General features: G+C 41.8%; 1 protein-coding gene across 1 annotated transcript in view; it reads right to left on the bottom strand.

Annotated features, from left to right (window-relative positions):
• The window catches only part of ENOX1 (ecto-NOX disulfide-thiol exchanger 1), a 371,798-nt gene extending 347,463 nt beyond the window's left edge, over positions 1-24,335 (bottom strand). The window contains exon 1 of the mRNA XM_050897187.1: positions 24,281-24,335. The gene's annotated coding sequence lies outside the window, so the exon portion shown is untranslated. The remainder of the gene's footprint in view (positions 1-24,280) is intronic.
• Between the last annotated feature and the right edge of the window lie 720 nt (positions 24,336-25,055).

Below are 25,055 nucleotides of genomic sequence, written 5' to 3'. Positions count from 1 at the left end.
TTGACCCCTACAAATTGATGGGCCGTGACAATATCCACTCGAGGGTGTTAAGAGAGCTGGCTGACGTTGTTGCGAGGCCTCTCTCTATAATCTCTGAGAAGTCGTGGAGATCGGGGGACATCCCAGAAGACTGGAAGAAGGCTAATGTCACCCCCATATACAAGAAGGGCTTAAAGAAGGATCCAGGAAGTTAAAGGCTCACCAGTCTTACTTCAGTCCCTGGGAAAGTTATGGAACCAATCCTCCTGGGGGCTATCGCAAGTCAAATGAAGCACATGACTGGGAAAAACCAGCATGGATTCACCAAGGGCAAATCGTGCTTCACAAACCTGATCACCTTCTATGACAAAGCATCCTGCTTGGTTGATGCGGGGCAAGTGGTGGACATTGTCTACCTGGATTTCTCCAAGGCCTTTGATATGGTTTCCCACAGCCTCCTCCTAGAGAAACTGATGCATTATGGTCCAGACAAGTGGTCTGTGCGATGGATGGGGATCTGGCTGACAGGCCACACCCAGAGGGTGGTGGTAAACAGCTCCTTTTCAAACTGGCAACCTGCCACAAGTGATGTCCCCCAGGGATTGATATTGGGCCCAACGCTGTTTAATATCTTCATAAGTGACCTGGATGATGGGATCACGTGTACCCTGATGAAGTTTGCTGATGATACCAAACTGAGTGGGGAAGTGGACACTTCGGAAGGGAGAGCCACCCTGCAGGAAGACCTGGATAGGCTGGAAGAGTGGGCTAACAAGAACCTTATGAAGTTCAACAAGGACAATTGTAAGGTCTTGCACCTGGGAAAACGTAATCCGGGAGTGCAGCACAGGCTAGGATCTACCCAACTGGGGAGAAGCTCTGTGGAAAGGGATCTGGGGGTCCTGGTGGACAACAAGCTCAATATGAGTGAACAGTGTGCTGCTGCAGCAAAGAAAGCCAACAGGATGCTGGATTGCATCAACAAGGGCATCACCAGCAGAGATAAAGAAGTCAGTATCACACTCTACTCAGCACTTGTCAGGCCACACTTGGAAAACTGTGTTCAGTTTTGGTCCCCGCTATACAAAACAGATGTGGACAGGCTGGAGAGGGTCCAGAGAAGGGCCACAAAGATGATCAAAGGACTGGGAAGCCTGCCATATGAGGAAAGGCTGAGAGAACTTGGCTTGTTCAGCTTTGAGAAAAGAAGGCTTAAGGGAGACCTTATCACCATGTTCCAGTATTTAAAGGATGGCTACAAAGAAGATGGAGACTCCCTTTTTACAAGGAGTCACATGGAAAAGATGAGAGGTAATGGGTCCAAGTTACTCCTGGGGAGATTCCGACTGGACACAAGAGGAAAATTTTTCACAATGAGAACAATCAGCCATTGGAATAATGTCCCCAGGGAATTGGTGGATTCCTCAACATTGGACACTTTTAAGATTCAGCTGGACAGAGTGCTGGCCCATCTTGTCTAGACCATGCTTTTGCCACGAAAGGTTGGACCTGATGATCCTTGAGGTCCCTTCCAACCTGGTATTCTATGATTCTATGATTAATATGAGCATAGATTCTCCATCTGTATCATTCAAGACAGAATTTGCAGTAAGATTCCCTACCTTTTTCTAAGGGAATTGATCTGAATTGGACAGCGCATTTTCATGCATTTTCAAAAAGCTTGGGCAGAGTTTCCCAGCTTGACATTCAGTAAACTGATTGCATTCAGGTCCCAATGCATTCAGCCAGGGTGTCCCTAAGCAGCCTTTAGTAGGCTTGCTCTTTACCTGACCCACATGGCACATGTTTTTTGGATAGCCCTCCCATCCTTTATCTCTTCAAAGAAATGTGATCCAGGCACACAAAGATACTGAAGACCCCATGCTAGCTAAATCATAGTCTTTCCCAGGACTATGTTCTTACACACTCAGGATTAGTAGTTCAGAGCTAACACAGTTTTACGTTACCTAGACTTGTATTTCTCTGCTTCCCTTTCATAAAGTATGTTTACACTGAAACCAGAAACCTAACAGGAATATGGGATCGTTTTTTCTCCACATATGACTCCTCTACTGAACCACATCATGTTGCCCTATCACCCACATGGGACATTTCCTTCCTCCTAGGCTGGACAGTGAGGCAAAGCAAACTTCTTTCCTGCAGAAGTCAGCCTAGCTTCCTGAAGCTCAGCAAGTTCCCAGGGTCTTATTTATAAACTTTCTTTGTTCTGCTTCTGGAAGAATACTGAATGCTCCCACTGCTTTCCCTACAGAGTAATTTGGCTGAAGCCTCTTTTCCTAAGACTCCAGCACCAGTTGTTCCCACTTCAGTGGGCACCATCGAGGCTAACGGCCATCTATCACTCCTGCTCCGGGCCCCAATAGCGTATCACCTGAGGCATCCCGTGATAAAGCAACTGAACCAGAATTCATAAACTGAATGCTGAGATTCCATAAATACAACAGTTTCCAAACCAACTCTCACACCTTGCTCAAGGAGTTTTTGAAAAATCAAGCAAGTCCATCGGTGAATCCAGAAATCAGCAACTCCAAAATGAAAAAAGGCTTGTGTTCGTGGCATGTAATTGTATCAACAGGAGAGTGAGCTAGCATCAAGAACACTCGCTTTCTTGTAACAGGAGATTCATTCTTGGGTTTTTCCACCCCAGATGAAGGTATATTGAACGGTTAATGGCCAAACAAATGCAGAACCTAGGTGAAACAGCAGGAGTGATCTAGTAATTAGATCACCAGATCTCCTCCTTCTCTGTATGGAAAAAGATTCCATCTAACTCAGCATTCAGTATTTTTGGTCTAACCTTGAAACCAAACACAACCAGAGCCTGTCTTTCCTTCAGTTCTTCCTAAATCCTCCCAAATTAAGAGACTCAATTCCATTTTCAAATGCCCTGCATACAGTCCCAATGGCATTATACAGAAGTACGATGACATATAAAATTAAGCAAAGTATGCTGTTCTTCATGAGGGATTTTTTTACCTCTTACTCTAAACTGGCCTAAAATTCCTGTCAGATGCCACAATAAGATCTACACTTCTTTCTGGGAAGAAATTTCCCTGCACCAAGGCACAATAATCTTCCGTGATATGTATATGACATACAAGTTTGTGCAGCCAAACAAATGAGATGATAGATTGGAAATCAAACCTTAGTCAGAATGATACTCTTATCACAATATAGCAGCAGTCTGAAGATACAAACTATACATTTTTTTCCGCCCTTCTGATGTGTTTTTCTAAGAGCTTGTAAAAAGGAACACCAACATTTTTGATGTAAAGTACATTGAAGATTCAGTCAAAACACCTAAAAACTGACAACAAAAATTTAAAATAGAAAAAAAGAAGTACTTTACTGCACACAGAGGAAAATACTTGGACTGCAAAGTTCTTATGAATGCTACTGAGCTTTACTCAGCTTTCACCAAGTGAAAGGACCTCTTGTCCATAACCAGGACCGGGAGGGACAGAGGGGCGGAAATGGAGGTTTTGAGGCAGGAATTAAAGAGCTGAAGTCAGGAAAAACATCATGAAAAAGGACTTTCCCTCTTCTTTCCTTCCTTCACTTTATAAGACACTGAAAACTGCTTTTGTGCAAATGGTTATTTTCTATTGTTGCACTCTTTTTCTTGTCACTTTTAAGTCCCCTAGACACAAATCTATAGACAATGAATACTCAAGATATATTTGAACAAATCCTCTCCAAAACGATAAACAGCAATTATCAACGACCTTTCCAGAGAGAAGGATCATAACAGACATCCACTGGGATAATTCTCCCATTCGTATCATTTAAGGGAATGACACCACATACAGCACACAGAAGTGAAGTTTCACTATACATCTCTTTTCCGTCACTGTAATGACAACCCAGAGGAGTCTGTAGATCCTGCGAATGTTCTTATCCTGATCTTGTTATTTCTGAAATGGAAGCTCAAACGTCAAAAAAGGAAGAACATTTTCCAACACTAACTCCAATGCTACCATATTTGTAGCTTAAAAAAAAAAAAAGCTTCTATAGCATAAACAGAAAGACAAAAACATCAAACAAGGTTTCATAAACTAAATAGCAAAGCTAAACAAAAAGAGTTCCACTACCCCCAGACAAGTTTCTTTGCAAGGAAAATGCTATATATTCTAGAACCTGGGACTGTATTCTGACTTACACTCAAAAATGGCAGAAGGAACTGTATCACATGAAATTTAGTACTACCCATGTTGAAAACTACGTATCTGTTCTGATTAGATATGTAGAGTGAACATTTTAGAACCTTTTATTTGGGAATATTTGGTGTGACCCTCAGACTGGCTGAGGGCTTCTCAAAGACCAATCATTTCTGTAACCACACCGGACCTGTCGTCTGCTAGGAGCACAAGCTTGGCTTAAAGCAGCTTCACAGCTATTCTGAATTTGATCACTTTGCAAAGAATGGTCTGATGGTTCACCTACAGCACAGAAGTTCTTGCTACATCTTTTCTCCTCATCCCAGGTCCTGACTTAGTTTTTCTTGTTCCAGAAGAGAACCAAAGCATATCTCAAGCTCCCTACGATGGAAATTCTCAACTGGTCAGTTAATCTACTTCAGATCCTCTTACACTGCCCTTGGGTCAGGCTGTAGCTTAGGCAGGTTGAGTACATCATGTATTATTTTGTGTATGAATACTAATGTTTGTTAGAGGCCCCAATACAAGATTACAGTTAGATTTTTAAAAAATTCTGGAACTATTTCAAATACAGTAAAAGGCTTGATGGCATCCACTGGACAAAAAACAGATACAGTTGCAGTCAAAGTCATTGCTTTGCCAAAAAATTACAGATCAAACTGAAACTGAAATTCTTGCCTGAAGAATGGAGGAAAGCGCACACACGCGCGCGCACACACGGGCGCGCGCGCACACACACACACACACAAACCCTGCCTTTTCTTTTCCTTCCACAGGAGCCCCCATTGCTGCTAAGCGCCTAACAAGCATTCGTAGGGATAGTCCCTAACAAAGTCTGTCAGAATTGGTAAGGCAGTACACATGCCTTTGCACAGAAAGGCCAGAGACTAAGCAATAAGCTTTTATAATTTCTCTTTTCAGTTATAAATGGAGGCAGATATGATGACAAATACATGTTTCAGAAAGCTGAATGTGTTGTTATAGCAGAATACTATGGGATACAAACATTTTCCTTTCCACCTCAGATTACATAAAAATACCAATACTCAGGATTTCCCACATAAATGGCCTGTTTCATTTTTAAAAGTCTGATTTTTTTTATTCTTTGTGTGGTTGCATATTTATTGCTCTTAACTGTTTCCTCCCAGTGTTCTGTTTATGCTGGGATACATTCGGGGGTTTTTTGGTGTTGGGGGTATGGTGCAAAGATCATCTCACTGAACAATCCCTGGCAGGTGACTGAAGCAAAGGAGGGTAGAATTTGTTCCATGGGAAAGCACAAAGGGGACTTTAAGATGCATTGGACACATGGCTGGCAGCCAAATGACATATGGCAAAAGCCACGCCACTGCATTGGTTAATTTTCATTTTTGACTCCTTGCTTATGCACTTATACAGCAATAACAACTCCCACCTCATACCATGAAATAAGGACATATTACAATAATTTCTGATTGGGGGAAGCAAGATACAAGTTCTCAGCGATCCAAGTCAAGCCTTTTTTTTTTTCCCCCCCTTTTTTTTTCCCCAAGGAACACACTGAAAAGCCTTTCTTGTCACAGTAAATAATGGCAAGGATTTCACTAGCTGGCAGCTCTCACCGAGTACATGCAGAGATGGTGGATTCACAGTGCACCTTGATACGGGCATCCTCATTTGGGGTGTACCTGCGTGACAGCTACAGACACTTCAGGATCCTGTCTCCACAGACCAAACAAAAACTTACATATGTGCTTTAAAATTTGAGCTGTCATTATTAGGAGCAAATGCGTTAGGTGCAGTAATGTTTTGAAAACTGTTTTTATACAGTTAAATTATGAGAGTTGAGGGGTTTATATCCATCTTACAGAGATTTTCCAAGTCATGTTCTATTAGCTCCTGATATGCAAAAAAAATTCCCAGCCATCTCCCCCAAAAAGATGCATTTATAAATTGCCAGAAACACCTAGGTGATACATGTGAATTGATGTTAAGGTAGAAAGGAAGCTTCCAAGCCAAAACTACAAATAATTTCTACTACTGTGCAAACCAAAGCAAAACAATGCTTGCATAAATCTTCCTACTATGCTCATTGCTCTGCTTCAGTTAAATGCATCCTGGTCTTAACATTATTGAGATTTAGAATTAATGACCCACTGAGATTTATAGGGCCAATTACACCTCTCAGCATTACCACTTTTGTGGCCTCTACAGCCTTAAACTGACATTAGAAGGTCACTCAGAAAACTCTCATTAAGTTCAACAGACTTCAGATGAGGCCCTTTGCCTAAAAAAAGAGAACTCTAAATAGGAGATGCTTTAAAAAAATCCCACCTTTATCAGTATTTCCCTAAAACTTACTGTGCATTTTTTTTGAGGGAACTGCTTAGTAGCATTTGCTAGTTGAGTTCAGTTGGGTCCATTTGGTTTTTTTCCATCTCTTCCAAAAATGTGGAATAAATACAACTGGATCTAGCACTGGTCATTATGCAGCAGGAAATGACAGAATAGTTTATGTGTATTAATGCAAGCGTGACAGATATGACTACTGAGTGATGTCTAGAGGGATTGCTCAGTGTTCATGGAACTGTGAGGAATTCACTTGGCAACGTCCTTAGTAAGTGAGAAGTCCCTAAATTAATATTGCCCAGTTGCAGTAACTGAGGCAACTGAAATCATCTTTGCTCACAGACAGCATTGCGCACAGATTGTTCAACGTAGACAATTCCATATGTTCTTGTGTTTCCTTTCCCTCTTTTCACAGGCATGGCTTTCTTTGAGCAACCCAAAGTGCTGAGAGTGATGCAAGTCATCGAACAGTAACCACACATGTTGCACAACAGAAGAAAGTTTTGAAATGAAGGAAAAGCGTAGCATTTTTTGTAAGAAATAGACTGATAGACATACAGATATGATCAATGAGATTCAGAACTCAAAACTGTTTTCTTCACTTAAGGATTTTTAATGAAGGGAAAAAATTGACTAAGTAGATAGCTAGTCAGACTTCTGCCTGGCATGAATTAAGCCATTCAAGTACACACAATTTATAACAGAAACACCAACAAGCACCTTTAACTACAGCATCACTGCCAAATGCCACCATAATTAGGCTAGAAATGCTGTGCTTTGAGTCATGAATAGGATGTGCTCGGCCTTATTTTCTATATAGGATCATGCCATCCAAGCGCAGGCAGCAACATTTATTGAGAAATTCACTGAAAGATAACAACTGATTTAAAAGGGGTTCATGTAAGTTTAGTTAAGGAGCAACTTCAGAGATTATTTTCAATTACTGAGATAAAATCATGGCTTCTCTCAGGAGGAAAAAAGGAAAGTTTTTTTTCTATACACTACATAGAGCATATGAAAGCTTTAAGAATAGTCCGATTTCACAAACAATATCAGCCTCCTACAAATATTCCTTAACTCTGCTTTTCCCTCCCTCAAGTAATTTTTCCAATTATTTTCAACATTTTCTTTGATCAATTAATAAAAAGCAGCTTTCCTGCTGCAGAGAACAAGTTACAGAATTCCCTTTTACGTTGAACAGGTTTACCCTGCTCTCGAGAATACTAACTGATGGTTTTATCTTCTTTCACCAAATCTGCAGGGCTCTGGCCAAGCATCGACTTTTTCTGCACCGAAGACCTCATTGATTTCAGAGAGCATAAGGATGACAGCAGGACATAAGCACTAAGTTCCAGTGCTTCTAAACTTGCATGAGGATCTGCAGTTAATAAACCAGAAAGCCTCTGTTAACTTGCATTAATAAATAGCTTTACCACCTTGTCTTGAAAGGGTGCAGATCTGGAAGAAAGCACCATCTTCATCTCCTCTAAATTCACTATCAAACAGGTTAGCATCCTTATTAAATAAGTAACACATGGCATCCTCATCTGATGCAGAGGGGATACATCTACACTGTCTACTTTAGACATGTAACTTTGCTATGATTTAACCTTGTAATTGTAGGTTTCCTGTACACTCAGCAGATACTCAGACACCTGAAGCAGGCAATTCAGTGCCCAAGGGGCTGCACTACATATACTGTGTAAGATCCTAGTTCAGGCACTTATGTTACATGCCCAGAGCGAGTCTGTGCAGTCCCTCCACACATTTCAGCACAGTACCATGCTTCATGCACACTGTACATATGAACCTGGGTCCCTTTGCTATTTCAGCCTCATTTCATTACCTGCATCTCCATGAGTAAGAAAAAGAAATCTAAATATGCAATATGCCTCTTTGGGCAACAGAAAACCTCAGGAGTTAAAAGGCAGGATGTACACAGAAATAAAGAAAGAAATGAGATTTATTTTCTTCGGCATAGAAACCTGGAGACATGTCCTGAACATCTTAAGCCCTCTTAAGATAACTACTCAAGACACTGATGGAGTTGACAGTGCAATCTCATCACTCTCCCATCAGACCACTGTCGGACTCATGCACGGCAGACCTGTAGCTTCAGAGCAGTCTAGCCCTTCTAATACATTCTATCCATCTTCCAAGGTATATTTTATTACTTTAAGAAAAAAAATATAATAATCTATATTCCAAATAGTAGAGTCACTAACAAGACACAGATCTTTTGGAGGTAAAACAGGAAAGCATGTATGGCAGAACATTTAAGGCCTTACTAGACTGGGAAAAAAGCCCACCTTTGCAGAGAAAGTAATGCCATCCATATGCCTTTAAAGACAAAACCAAAGGTTTTCTAGTCATAAGCCATCACAAAACTATTGGCTGATCACCTGCTGTCTTGCATTCACATGAAGCTGTTTTTCCAGCAAGATTTGTTCACTTATATTGCTCAAATGAATGTCTCTCTTAAAATAAAAAAATAAAAAAATTAGCCCATTGAAAATAACTCCCTAATCTGCCATCCTTTCAATAGAACTGAAGTGCTCTTCACACACGTAGTACACAAGCATCTTGAATTAGCAGGGAACTATTTTTAAATACATGAAGGATAAGATATGAAATTAGTTTCATGGGGAATGAGAACCTTAGAGATTATTTACTTTCCCTTAATTACTTTGACTCACCGCTCATTTAGCTTTCCAATAGTACTACCTATTTCACACTCAAATTTTGATACTAAAGACAAGTGAGTGTGTTTTTTGAACATTTAAGGTTATGGACCTTAATGATACATAACCACATTTCTCAAATTGACTGACCCACATAAAAGCTAAATAAAGATACCATACAGTACAAATATTCCTTTCTTTGGACAACTGCCTCAAAGTAAGGATCTCCACATAAAAGCAAGCACCTTTCTTCGAGCAAAACCATGAAAATTCTGACAACTGTACAAAACTATTACACTAGGTGCAGGTAGCTTATTATACTACTGAACTTATATAACTTAAGGAGTAAAACAAAGATTATTATTTAAAAATTATTTCTGAGAGCAAGGAACTCAGGTGAAAGGACAGCCTACTTGAGTCCTGAGCCTGAGAGAGAAGCTTGAGTTTCTAAGCCTTCAAACACAAAGAAATTAAGTGCGGCCATACGGCACTGCTGGGCTACATCCTCTACCCATCTTTACTTCGTATGACACAGGCACATTTCTGTCACTTGCACAGGATACAAAAAAAGAAAAGTTAGAGTAGGTGAAATGGTATTCCAGAAAAAGAGCACTTGTGGCAAATCTCAAATATAAAATTAAAGAAAAATAGTAATAAAAAAATAAAGTCTACTATCTCATCCCTGTAGAAATAAATTAATTAGAATCTTTATGATAGAGCCTCATAACATAAAAAAGTGGGAAAAGTAAATAGAAAGGATGAAGGGAGCAAAGAAAAGGAAAGTAATAAAGAGAACAGTGCATTAAACAGAAAATAGCCAGTCTGAAATATAAAAGAAATGGAGGTCATAGTAAAAAGACATGGGACAGATGGAAACAAAGAGAAAGAGAAAGGAGGGTTATAAAAATGAAAGGAGAGAAGGCAAGACAAAAAGGGCTAGGGAGACAGACATACAGAAGGAATCACTTAAAATTTAAAAAAAAAAAAACCAAGAAAACAAAAAAACCAAAACAAACAAACAAAAAAACCCAAACAAAAAAAAAAAAGGCCTAAAAACAACCACGGCTCTACATTCCTCCCCAAAAATTACTCTAGAAACTGGAGCTGGAATGAAAGTGAGTGAAATTCATTTCATTGGCTAACAAAGCTTCATTCGATGTTGACAGCTCAGGGCTCAGTCCTGTCTCTGTCAAGCAGTGGGACTTTTTGCCAGAACTTCTCAGCTCCTATGGGATTAAGACTGAGCTGAAGAAATGCCTGAATCATTTTCTGCACTTAAACACCTGAGACACTGCATACCATGGCATCAGCTCTAGATTTTTTAGGATGACTAGTCTTTACTAGGTAAGAGAATAAAGAGGTACAAAAACTGTCATGGTACTACACGTAGCAGCACATACTACTGCCACCATGTATATGAAATTACAAGTTCTCTCATTAAGCTGAGTTATCAAACCATTTATTACGTTATAAAGTACTAATAATTCTTCTATCAGCTGTCAATGACTAATTTATCAGAAAAAAAAATTACGGGCTGTTAAAGCAATTAGCAAAGGAATCACCATGAAGTAAAGTGGATTTTCTGAAGGCTTTCCAGAGAGAGACGGTAAGAAAGAAGCTTTGGGTTCCACTTTCCACCAGTGAATATTGCGCTGTTCCAACAAAACAACCACTGCAGTTGAGAGAAAGAAGGAGGAGAGACCCTGAAAAGAATTTCTCAAATCACTTATTAGAATATAATGAATATTAACAATAGACAGTACAAATTCTCTTGAGAATTGAGTACTGCTGGATTTTGGATCCCTTCTTCTAGGCTGTTAAGGTTGCTAGGGAATTTCACAGTTAATGGTGTATTTCCATATGAATGTTTCAAGAAGGGGGAAGGGTTTGCCAAACTGAATCTTAAGCGTGGAGTTTTCTTTGTGCTTCAGAGAGAAAAATCTGATGTTCTTGTAAAGCTGAAATAAGACACTTTCAAACTTAACTATACATTATCAAAGATTTTTTTAGAAGAAAAATTTACACAGAAAATGTTCAAAGAGGCATTGTGAGGAAGAACTTGCTTCTCTTACTATGGTCAGTAGCAATGCACCAGACTTGCCACTATACACACTCTAAGGGCAACAAGCAGTCTACAAACCATAGCAGCTTTGTTTTGCTTTAACAGATAAAAGCAACAAGTTTATTTTGTTTTAAACAGATTGTATGTCCATTTTTCATAGATCATTTAGAAAGCACATTGCTGTGGGCTTCCCAATGACAAATACACTGAGGCACCAGCAAGTGACAACACACTTTGTACTCCTTGAGATGGATGAAAGAATTCAATTCAACTTTTCTTTTTTTCTATCTGGAAAGAGAAATGCCTGAGAAAAATATTTTTTAGCCCTACGTCCTGAGAACGAAGCTTAAACGATGCTCTCTCTGCATCTTCACCTGTTTCTCCTCCCTTCTCTTCACAAACTTTGGGTGACATTGGTCAAGAGCGACCAAAACTGACAGAGGGCAGAGTCCCTTCATTTTCTTGAAAATAAGTGGCTGAATAAAGGAGAAAAATAATAAACATCCCATGGTTTGAATGGTAGGTACTCAACCTTGCATCAGAAAATCCACAGAGCAATCACCACCGAAGGAGAACCTGCGGAAAACAAGGTGAGGTTGGCTCCACACTCACGCCACCACCATTTATCTGGTTATTCTCCCCATCCTTTAGTATTCAAAACATCCCAACTCAGGCAACTCTTATTTACTGCAAGTATACAGTAAATACAGACACGCTTTCATTGGCAACTGCTGTGACAGTTGATCTTCACACCACAGTATTATCTTAATAAACTGTCTCTCAGCCTCAGGGTCTTTGTTCTCATATAAGTGACCTACAGTTGGTCACCCTGGATCTTATACAAAGCATGACGAGCACAGAGGTTATATGAGTTAATTGCATAGTGACTGCAAAAATAGCGTGCTTTCTTCCTTTCAGCAATGTGGTCTTTCTCTACTGAAAACAATTGGAGTTACACTGTAATTCAAGTTAATGATAGAACTGTATATCTGGATAACTCTATCATTAGTTAATGTTACCACCACACGAGCTTGTCTGTATGGTATTTGACAACAAAATTCAAGTTAAACAGCCTCCTCCAGAATGAAGACAATATTGGATTAATTAGGTAACTTGCTACACATTTAGAAAATGAAGATGAATATCCCTTTTATAACCATATTAAAATCCTATGGAATAAGAACCAGATTGTAATCTGTTATTGTAGTGTAACTTACGAATATCTCTTGAATTACTCAAAATTTAAATCACTGGAGACCAGAATCTGGCCCCATACATCTTAAAAGAACATTTGACTCATTACTTATGTAAAAAGGATGCAATCTCCGTCAACACATAATGCACAGGAACCAATTTGTTTCCTAGTAGAGTTCAAAATTCTCTGCCAAAAGAACTCGTATTCTGGTACTCCTAACATATTATATTTTTATTGGTCTACATGCTACTAGCTATGGAGTGAACATCTGGAGAAAAGCAGAAACTGGGGTCCATTACTCAGTCTTTTCCCCACGCGCTTCCCAGAACTCAGGCAACTTTCTTCCTCTGACTGAAGACAGCCACTGGAAATACTGTAAGAAGTCCATAAAGCTTTTACTAGCTAAAACACAAACCACAGACTACCGAATTAATTTTGTAACATGATTATTCCTCCAACATGGTCCAAAACTGAAAGCATGCAACTCTAAATAAAATACACAAAAATGTCCTAGCTGAGTCACAAGTCTCTAAACAGTCTGGTCTACGATCCTTTTAGTCTATTTTTAGTTGTGCTTTAACAACTTGGGATACATCTACATAAGCTTTTTGAAGACAGATTACTTTTCTCTCTACCTATGCTTTATGATGCTTTTGCACCAGCCAGGGCTGAACTCAAGTTATGTTAGCAAGGGATCATGCGTGAAAAAGTGAATTTATCAAAATGTTTCAAGCCTAACAGTGCAACATGGCAAAATGCTCCACATTGAGCTGGGCAGGGGAGAAAATATTTTCAAGCTTGAAACATCCATGTTCAACTGCCAGTGTCTCCTATAACTTGACTGCTACATATTCCACTGTTCGACACAAACAGGGATAACAGACTGATCATCTGGATTTCAGTTTAAGCTATGAAACCACGCTCCTTCTGACTGTCCCACTTCCTTTTATCCCACTCACTGTAAGGCTTGGTGAGAACCACAGACAAATAGAGCTGGAAACAACTATGCAACAGGATCAGTTGCATCCCTTAAAGACAATACAGTTATATCTACCATGTTCTTGAAGACTTCAACTGGTAAAGGCCCCACAAAGTTCACATGATCCATTCTAGGACCCCTCTGCATCCTTACCACTAGAAAAATTTTCTCAAACTTGTTATTTCTTGCAACATATTCAGCCTATTGCTTTTACTCTACTCACTGTGGGCATTGCAGATTTTTTTCCTCGTATGTCAGACTTCTTCCTGTTCTCCATCTTCATTCAAAGCATTAATCTTGTCATTCAGTTTCTACAGCTGCTGAGGCCTGCTTCAATATTTTTCTCAATTATTTGGTATTATTTATTTGCAAGTCAGAGGAAGAAAGTTTCCAGTTGAACTGGAGCGTCATCAGGCTGTAGCTGGTCAAAATCCTTCTGAAACCATCATTAGTTTCCTTCCTAAGATTAGCGATTCTCTGGGGAGTATCTTGCTGTATAAAAATTTTTCACAAAAGTCACATTCCATTTCAGTTTAAATAAACTTACATTATTGAGGACCACAAGTAGAAGCAAAAATAAAGATAAGATCTTCCTCAGAGGATGTCCAAGAGTAACTGAAGGAAGGGAGCATAACAACTCTTTTTTCCAGCCGACTCCTGATTACACAGATGGTTCTTTCTCACCGAGATGAACTCAGCATCAGGACAAACCTCCTTCAGAAGTTCTCATTTCAATTTGTTTCTGCCACTACTACGCTTGCTCCTCAGGCACTTACAGAACACCTCCTTGTCGTACAGTCATCCCATGGCATCCCTTAGAGACATGGCTGAGAGCATTACAAAGGTCTGCATTTTTCACTGCACGGATGCTTATAGCCACCCTCTGAACACTTCTCATATTCACTGAACCACCTTGCATTAACAGAAGTGCTGTTTATTGTAGGTTTGGGGTTGTAGTTCTGCATTTCCCTTTTCCTTCATCCATTTAACAGCGAACTAGAGAATTTAAATGTCTTTAAAAGGGCAGTATACACAGGCTTACATCTCACACTATATTGCTCATTTTCTGTTATGCTGACAGCAATGTTAGCTTGAAAGGAAATTTCTCACCAAGTTTGAAGTCTTCATTTTCCTAGTGTTTAAGATAGGAGTGGCTATTGCTCTTTGTCCTCCCTGATAACAAAGACAAACTGATTCCTCTAGAACAAAACGACATTGAAGAGCCACTGAAACAACTAGGACAGTGACTTCAGTGATCATCACAGCTATATTTCAGTGATGACAGGGTTGTCAAAGCATCGCATCTTCAGGATTATCAAATTCAATCTTCTGCTTTCAACTCAATATTCAGTTTCATCTGGCAGCCCATCTGACACTGAAGAACCAAAAGAAACGGATTTTCTGCATGATTTCAAGATGACCACTAGTCTTTTCTGTCTAGCTACTCGTGCAACATTTATACTTCAGGTATAGAAGAATTGTTTGATTACAGTGGGTTGACTGACTCGCTTCACACTATTCCCTTTATTCTTGGGCAAGATGAGCCTGAAAATTACTACTTTTATCATTTCTATTTTATTTGTAGTATATAATACCAAACAGAATCAACTTAGTTATTATGGAAAATGTAAACCTGGGTGCGAGACTGGCAAGCTGGCCTTATACAAAGCTGCCCTGCCAGATGTGCTACCTACTTCCAGATTTGAACAAATGAAGCCTGCTCTGACTGCACAGTTCTCCATTCTCTTCCTTCTCATCACTATCCATGAAGAGCGGATTACATTAAGCAGCTACTCCGTTCTTTCATTATCAGCAAGCCTTCTCTTTCCTTTTCCCCAGAGACTTTATGCAGTTACATAATCTCCCTTAATATTTTCCAAGAAACTTAAAAAGAAATTCCAATTTTTCAGCCTTTCTCTTTTACTTAAAAAAATGTTAATAGTTTCCTTCCCAGGCTGAAGTTACAGCCGCCTTCTATTTTGCAAAGAAAACAATATAAATTACACATTACGTATGTTTTGCAAAATGATACAGAAGTTAAACAAACGCATCATGAAAAATAAAACTGCAAAACCCAACTAATGACATACGCACCACACCTGGTTTCACATGTTTTTCTGTAATAGTATTAACCTTACAGAATTGGCAAGAAACTGGATAGCTAAGTAGATTGGCAACAGTACGCCGACGCTTTCACCTGGAGTGTATCAGCCCAAGTTTAGCCCACCTCCCTCTAGGAACTGAAAACGTGTGCTCTCTCACAGGCTGTCGATGAAATAAAATATAATGGCTATCTATCTGGTTCATACAAAATGGGAGATTACTTTGCAGAAAGAGAGTCATCAGCATAAACAGTATTTCCTCTTACTGTTAAGATATGAATAACCTTGAACCAAAAGGTTATTGGCCAAGGGTGCCTTCATTTGCTAAAATGAAATTAACCTAAGAGATGCTTATTTTAGGCCAGCTAATGGAAAGGCAACATAAAGAAGATTCTAAATCAAACGTACTTTCCAGGACCTTTAAGTCTTCAGCTTTCACATGTAACAGCCTGCCACCAACACCTCTGTTGATGCTCTGCATGAAGACGGTGGAAGACAGATGTGCGCGTGCAGAGGAGGCATAAGGATGCATGAGTAGACCACCCATTTACAGCTAGTAAATCTGCACAGAGTGCTTGTTGACATCCAGGTGCCCGTCATCCTTATCTGCCAGCAGAGGACCATAAACACACACTTTTTTGATGCATCTATAACCATACTACCCTGGGCTATGATCTCAGTGGATTTCACTGCTAAGCAAGGGTCACACCTCCGAGGAAAACTCTCAATAAACTAAAGTGGATCACTTATTCAGTAAATGCAACTCTTTCTTCTGAGTCAGTGTTGAAGTAATGCCAACAACCATCATAAGTCATCAGAAGAGGTTAATCCATGGATCTTTGCCACCAAAACACAGGCCTCTACCACTGCAGAATGAGAGGGAACTGCTTCACTTGGTAGAAAATAGCAAGCTCTTATTCTATATGCAGAGGAGCCACTGAATTAGGATATAACACAATTTCACAGAATGTCAGACCAGCAAAATATTAGGAAGCAATCTGCTACTTTCAGATGAAACAAGCTTATTTGTCATTGCTGAAACATTTCTTATAAGGGCACAAGTACCAGTGCCCGTTCTAAGAGCGTGCCCTCATTCTGGTTATTGTATTCCACCTCCCTAAATTCACCCCATGTCTTTATCAGCTACTGCTATTTCATTTCTTCTTTGCTTCCCTGACAAAATGCTTCCCAACAGGTATGGGTAAGTCTAAACAGAATTGTAAAAAACACTGTTAAACCCTCACTGTATTCTGCCCCAGGCAGAGCTGTTATGTCCTGAAGCATTTTTACACAGTATGTAGGGCACAGACCCCTTTAAAATCTACATAAAGCCAACCTGTCATACCAAAATGTATGTTATCCACTCTGGCCATGGAGGAACTGTTCCTCATCATGTAGTGATGAGATCTAGTATACCAAACCCCACATCCTAAATACTAACACTATATTAACAGTACCTGTATAAAAATGCTTTAAAGCCTCATTTAACTTAACTCTAAAAATAGTGATCTATTAACAGAAACAAATCGTAACTAAGATTGTTGTTGACCTAGCTTCTTCCTGCAAAGGCGATAGAATAATAATCTTACATTTACACAGTATCTTTCAATCTACAGGATTCCATCCAACAAGTCTGATCTTAGCCATACTTACACAGAAGAGAGTTATTAACATACACGAGTAATCCTAAGTAAACCAATCTACCCAATTTCATTACCAGCAACTACCAAACTTGATCCACTCAATTGTATACGTTCTTTTTATCTACCTTATCCATCCACCAACAAATTATCTACCCATCAAAAAACCTGTCCCTCTAACATCAGCAATGCATTGGCAACAACTTCAGTCTTAATCCTTATGTTCTGCCTAAAAAAAACCTTCCTCCAGCTTCATTCAACCTCTTCTCAGACCTCCATCACCAACAGTATCAACCAACCCCCAGAGACGAACACCAGCAAGGGCTAAACCTGGCTTACCTGTCAGAGGATTTGTTTTTAAGTAGTTACCTGGGGTGTATTGGGAGTGTACCGGTTTTTAATAGACAGACCAACTTTTTCCGTCTTATTCTGCACACAGAAGACCTAAACCTGGCTTCCACAACTTCAAAACACCCCTTTCTTGCACCATCAAGTACTTAAACCAAAGGTCAGTCTCACCAACCAGCTCTGCCCCAGATCAGCTTTCCCTTGTATGTGGTACTCCTGCAAGATCACTGTTTTAATCATTATCACGCAAGGAAGGGTTATTCTGAATCACTTGTTTTTACCTTATGGTTACCAAAATAGGCCTTGTTTAAACAGTTGGCTGTCAGGTATCCACAAAGCATGGCAGAGGGAAATCCACCTCCTCCTCTGCAATTGGCATGGCTGTTGGAAAACATTCTCTGATGATATCAGTCTGCACGATTTTTTTTCTGAATACTTGCTTCGAGTAAAATGAATTGCAAGAAACCGGTGTAATAACATCATTTCAGGCAAGGTTTCCTCAAGAAAACTACCATTACACCTTGAACCTGCATCTTCCCTGGCTAAGTCTTCTCCCAGTCTACATGGATGAGGGAGCCATTAAAGCATTGCACCCTGGGAAAGATCATCCATATGTCTCTCCTCCTCTCTCAGCCTCTTCCAGAAAACACGCCACTGATGGCAGTAGTCATCAGGACTTGCACTGCACACAGACTAGCCAGATCACAGGAGACAGCTGTTATGAGATGAGGGCATCATGATGGGGGGACAGGAAGGAAGCAGTAGTACCTACTATCTGTCATTGCTACATGATGGCAGTAAACTTCCTTATATGATCAAACAAAATGCTGCAGAAACTGTCAACAAACAAGAAACTGTCACCTCAGTGCCCTCTACACCACCCGGGGACGCTCATTGTTTTCAAAAGGGAAAACAAACAAATTAATAAACCAGAGCTGTTTACTAAAAAATCTACTGTAGCCGATCCTTGCACATCTACCATCCCAACATTGACTCAACCTGAGCCCATATGATGACCCTGTTCCAAGTCATGCATTTATAAAAGCGTAAAACCCAACTGTCTTGGCACTGGAAACTGCTTGGCCAAATTACGAACATTCCGGTTTGACAAAAATCAAGTCAAGGATGGTTGGCCCAGTATCTGACCTAGTTTCTCTTGTAACCTTCAGCTGAAACTAGAATGAAACAGAGACATGAAAAAGGGCTGTTAGATCTTGTACTCCATCTCCTTGAAAACACGTAATTCCCTCCTCCAGTACATTTGCTAGTGACCTGCCTACTCTTATTTTAAACGTCTGAAGAGGTGTGGGGGGCTTTCACTGCCCCTGGACTAATATAGGCTCCAACACATTTTTCTGTCATTAAGTATTTGCCCAGAATTCATCTTAAACTTTTATTTCCTCGATTTCTCCATTTAGTCCTAGGTATTCTCTCACATAATGCACCAAAAAAATCAGATTCCTTTGACTACAATACATTTCAAATATCTACATGTAGTTAACCTATCTCCCCATATTCAGTGCCAGCCTAGAAATATGTCTATTTTTGAATATTTCCCCTCAAGCTAGTTCCTCCAGACCCCCAAGTATTTTGTTGCTCTTCTTTGAGCTCACTCAAATTGTCAATACCTTCCTGTTGATACGATTTTCAGAGTTTTCGGATGTGTTCACGGCAGATTCCTATAAAAAGGGAATCCCACCTCTTTGTTCGCTGACATGGTACCTTTTTCTTGTCAGCTCAAGCACAAACCGTGCTGTTCTGTAATCAAGTCACACTGCAGACTCATGTATTACTTCCTGCTGGGTCTTAATTCTAGATCCCTTCCAGCATTGCTATTACCCATCAGTAAGTTCCCAATTTGATACCCCTTATCCTGTGAACTTGCCTTTTCCCCAAATATGTTCCCTTCACTCTACTATCCTGTAGGAATTCTCCTGAAGTTCTGTTTACTCCAAAGCAAAGACGTTAGTTTCAAAGGTTATAGGTTTTGCTCAGGGCCCCTATTCAACAAAGCATTTAATTACATGCCTAACTTTAACCACATGCTTAAATCCAGTTGATCTCGGCAAGCAGAGATGAGCTTAAGCATACATTAAAAAAAAAAGTTAGGCATGCAAGTCAGTGCTTTGCTGAACCAAATCCTCAGCTTCTGTAATCACTTGGATGGTTTATTTTCCATATTTGGCAAGAATTGACAGCTCAATGCTTTTATGTTACAGGATTTAAAAATGAAGCTTCGAGAGAGTCCAAAACTGACATCATGCTTTTGTTCCTTTCTTAAAATAAGAAAAGGAAATAAATACCTAAGTAAATATGCAACAGCACAGTAATCATTAAGCCTATAGGATTTAAACATGCAGTAAGTAACTCTATATTCTCGTTACTGCAGTACCCTCTTAAAAAAAAAAAAAAAAAAGCCCTGTGAGAAATTTGAAAAAGCACGTGTATCTCAGTAACATACGCAGCACGTTCACCGTAGCTCATGAGCCACAACCATCATTACGTAGTTAAACGGAGAGAACAAAGCTGTCCATTTCTTAATTCCTATCTACCAAATGCCTTTAAATGCAATGGACTTAACTCACTGTTCCATGAAAGATGGATATTTAGGGGGGAGAAGGGGGAAGAAGGTACCAGTCTTTGGGTTTGGTCATGGGTTGACTATTTCCATCAGTTGCCAACCCACATGACAGCAGATGTAAGATTTTACATTCATCACCAGCCACAAATGCAGTTGGCATAACGCGAATTTCGTGGAGAGTATTTAAAATCATTTCCAAATGTCTTCCATTGTTTACACACAGAATACTTCACAACCTTTCTCTCCCCCTTGTTTTTTGTTTGTACTTTTTGTTTTCTTTGTCTTCCCTCATTCTGCTGCCTGGTAAACACAGGCAGAGGCTAAGTGGGGACTGCAATTAGGCAGCCATACCAAGCTTAATCTGCGGACTACCTAATTGTAAGATTCAAGGTTTGGGAGGAGTGCCATCTGAGAAAGAAATGGAGAAGAAAAATTGGAAAATGACTACTTCCTCTCAATCCACAAAGCCTTCCAAAATTCAATTAACATGTTCTAAACTAAACCATCCACACATGCTATGGCACTAAAATGCGTGATTTCAAATATAGACAAGAAAGTAGCTGCTCATTGATATTTATCAGAATTATAATATTCTCTGACCATTCCACTTCCACCTTTTTTATTGAAGTGGCATCTGTTGTAACACTTTTGTACCTCAGTACTTGAGATGAACCAGAAAAATACCTATAGGCAATATAAATAAATTGTACATGACTGTACATTGGATCTGTTAAATAATGCTGTGAACCCCAAAGTCACTCAGAGAACACCGTTCCCACGCCTAGCACAAATACTGTTGTTTAATAATGCATACGTGATTAAGTTTGCTGTCTTCCCCACAGCAAATTTTTCTTGTGATTTTATAGTTTCCCAGATGGAAAGAATACCTTTCACAGATTCACTGGTGCAACCAATAGGAGAACTACCACTGTTTTTATTTACAGTGTGACCTCTGTAAATACCGCTGGATAGCGAAGACTTGTAGATAAAACTCCGTGAACAACTTTTTGCCGCTTTCTCCTGTAAAGGAAGGAAAGGTGGCAAAGAGACAAAAGCACAGAAACTCCGCTGCTGCATTGTACATGCAATTACTCATCTGTGCCTACTCACCTCCTTTCCCTACTGTAGTTCAGCATCTCCAGCAGCTTTCTAAGCACTAAGACTTGCTGGAAGGCTGAAACCCGATAGGCAGTAAGCACCGATCCCGGGTTAGATCCACAGCTTGCACTAATGGATTTTTTCAGATAGATGGCAGTGCACAAAGTGCATCCAAGATTGGTCCAGGGTCGAGATGCCATTTCAATGCTCAGACACTTTAACTAAGGGAATTACTGCATTATCAAAAGCACTTTTAGAAAGATCATGGCTTACGACCCGATCCTGCTGCACTGTGATAGCTCTAGCCCTTTTGAAGGGGTGAACTGGGTGCCAAGAACGTAAACATGGCAAAGCAGCCCTCAGGATTTTACTTCCCATTCCTGTGAGTGGCAAAGGATTTTTCTTTCAATACATTCTAACAAATGTAGTTTTAAAACACAAAGCTAAAGGATGACTAACAAGACAAAGTCCAAAAAGATATTGCATACTGGATACAGGAGATGATACATCTGATTTTCAAGGGTCTGTAATAGCATAGATTTAGAAATAGTCCAGCAGTAAGAACAGGGTATTTCAAATCACTCTTATTGGCAAAAATTCTACAGTTACTACAATTTTGTGCCTTCTTCATTCTGACAGACATTGTTATTAAGCTAAGAGAGCACAGTGAAATTTTAACCATTTAACTGCATTTATCCCAGCAAATCCCTTTCTCACAAAAGGAAAATATTCACAAAGCAGCTGAAACAAATAAGAGCAAATCTCCCTGCACAATTAGTAGTTCTGTACCTAATACTTGGGGGTTTCGACATATAGCTATCATGATGTGGAAGCATCCACCATCGTTTTGTTTTCTGTTCGCAGTAGGGGGTTGCTAGGAAACAAAATACTATTGTCTGATTTCATGATCTATTGCCTGGTTTGCCTGGCAATAGAGTCTTCTAAATCTATTACCGGATTATTTTATATTTTACAGAGAGATTAAGACTAACATTAAAACACATGCACACAGAGAGGAACAGTAAAAAATGCCTCAAAATTCAGGGGAAAGGATGTATATATTCCAGGTCGAGGAAGACGAACTATCCTGAGGAAAAATGAACTTAAGCTGCCTGGTGATATTTATATACGCATGCACTCACACGTGTATCAGCTTTCCTCGACTGTATCTATAGTTTTGCCGACTTGTCAAAGACTCTCTTGCTTCTGAGGATACAAAACGTTCTCTTACTACTGGAGAGATGCTGTACGCTGCAAGTTCTGTAAATACCACATGCTGCAGAACGCCTGGTGCAGGCAAGCACACACGCCGGAGTCATTTTTGTTCTTGGAATTCAGCTCAGTGTTGTTTCAGTGCCTTAATTTCTTTATGTAATCATTTTTTTGCACATTTGGACAGATAGAAGTCAGAGACAACTCCCTATTCTCTTCCTCCCCCTCCCCCCTTCAGTTGTAATATAAATAAATAAATAAACAAATAGATAAATAAAAGCATCAGGGAAAGAGATCTAAAACTGAAAGCCACAATAGCAAATTTCATGGTTTTTTATAGTGGCAATTCTTTGTAAAGTGAGAGGTTAAAAGATTATTAAAACCAGACAAATGTGGGTGCCATCAAGGCATCCCCACAACATGACAGGAGACCTCAACAGCAAAAAACAATCATACTTAAAAGCCGAGAGACAGATGAAGAGAGTTCGGCACAAAGCTATAGAGAAAAAGGTTTTAAATAAAACCTGCAGAGTAGTTATTACTCTTTTATGTATATCTACAATTTCACACCATGCACAACATGCACTATTTCAAAGTCCTTTCAACTTATTTATTAATGTCTATGCATTTTATCACTCCATTTTAAATTTGAGAAAAAAATGAATGAGGTACATTGCAAAAGACATCAAAGCTTTTGACACATTACAGCAGAACTTCCAGTGATTAAAAAAAAAAGTAATAACACGCAACATAGAAAACACACAATTCACAGGAAGGATCTGAGAGCTTCTTGTCTCTCCTGCCCAGAGATGGATTTATTCAGCCTCTAACCTTCCTTTCAGAAACCAGGAGCCCTCACCAAAAACACATTTAGAATTAAGAACAAAAGAGTAAAATGCCAGAGAGCTTCTTCCACCCCAGACAACAGCAAGCTACTTCTAGCGATTAGATCAAAGCAACGAGAGATGGACACGACCCACAACCAATCCCACTCCTCGCCAGGGCAGGATACGGCTATTCCCCAGCTGGTAACCCACTACAATAACATTGCTAGTTACAAAACGGTGCCCAGCGGTTCTCCTGTCCCTCCCCGGTCCCACACCGAGATCCTGTCACCTACAGCTTCGCTGAAACCTGTTTTAAAGCACTCACTCAAGGAAGAGGGAGAAAGAGGAGGAGAGGGATGGGACAGTCACCTCCCGAGCTGCCACCAAAAACTGTTCTGCAAACTGCAGGGGGGCTGCCGGGGTCCTCGCAGCCGCAGCCACCTAACTCTCGGGGGGAAAGCAGGGTTTGCAAGTGGGAGGGACCCCGGGCTCCGTCCCCGGCTGCCCTGGGTGCGCTGCCCGCCCGCCCACGCGTGTGCCCCGGGGGAGGCTGCCCGGCGCGGCGGGGCTCTCCCCGGCGGGGGCAGCGGCGGGCGCGGGAGCCCCGTCCTCCCCGCCGCTGCAGCAGCAACTGCAATTAAAAAAAAAAAAAAAAAAAAAAAAGCGAAGAAAATAAAAATAAATAAATAAATAGCCCGCTAGCGGGAATGGGAAAATAAAAACCCACCCTAAACAGGCGGACCCCTAACAACAACAAAAACCGGGCGCCCAGGAGAGCAAACTTTCTGACTCACCGGGGAGAGCCACTGCCCGGGGGGGCGGCGGGCAGAGGCGGGGGCGGCGCACGGCCCCGCGGCGCCGAGGGAGCGGAGCCGGAGCCGGAGCCGGAGCCGGGCGAAGCGGGCGCCGCCGGCGGGGCTGCGGCGGGGCCGGGGCAGCGCGTCTCGCCCTGCTCCCGCCGCTCTCCCCTCCCTCCCTGCCCGCCTCGTCCCCCCCGCAGCGCCTCTCCGGCCTCCCCCCCGCCGGGAGCCGCCCGGGGCGGGCTGCCTCCGCGGGACCGCCGTACCTACCGGCTGCCGGTGCGGGGCCGCGGAGCAGCGGGAGCCGCCGCCGCCGCCGCCGCCGCCGCCGCCGCCCCCCTTCGGCGGCTGCCGGGTCCGGCGGCGCTGCAGCAGGCGGAGGACGCCCCGCGGCGGCGGGGAGCGCGGGGCCGGCGGTGCTGGGTGCCGGAGAGGCGGCGGCCGCCGATGCACAGGCAGCGCGGTGCCTCTGTCTGTGTGTGTGTGTGTGTGTGTGTGCGCGCGCGTGTGTGTGAGTGAGTGTGTGTGCCGGGGAGGGATGCTGCAAGGGACCGAGGGAAAATTCTCCCCTCCTAGCGAAGCCGCCGACAAATGGCAAGGCAGGTGTGCAGGGGAGGCAAGGCTCCCGGAGGATGAGGAGGAGGAGGAGGAGGAGGAGGAGGAGGAGGAGGAAGGGGGAGAGGGGCGGTGAGGAGGGCGGGGAGCGCACAGCCCGGCGGCGGGAGCAGCCGCGGGGCGTCACGGCGTCCCGGGGGCAGCGGCCCCGCCGAGGAGGTCCCGGGTGCGGCCCCTGGGGAGGGCGCTGGGGCCGCACGAAGCGGGGTGAAGCCCCGCCGCCGCCGGCTGCCGGGGGGGAGCGCGCCCCGCTCCGCTTGAGGAGTGGGGAATCGGCGGTGGGCAGCGGGGAGCTGCCCCTGCAGAGCTGCGGGGGGCCGCCGGCGGCCGGGGCGGGAGGGGGAGACGGCCTACAAGCCGGGAGTGCTCCAGGCACCCCCGGCAGAGCATCCTGCCGCAAGTTTTCCCCGAGGCCTCCCCTCAGACGCAC

This window comes from Gymnogyps californianus, chromosome 1 (genome assembly GCF_018139145.2).
Source record: "Gymnogyps californianus isolate 813 chromosome 1, ASM1813914v2, whole genome shotgun sequence".
NCBI classification, from domain to species: Eukaryota; Metazoa; Chordata; class Aves; order Accipitriformes; family Cathartidae; genus Gymnogyps; species Gymnogyps californianus.
This window is presented reverse-complemented; position numbering and strand designations above follow the sequence as displayed.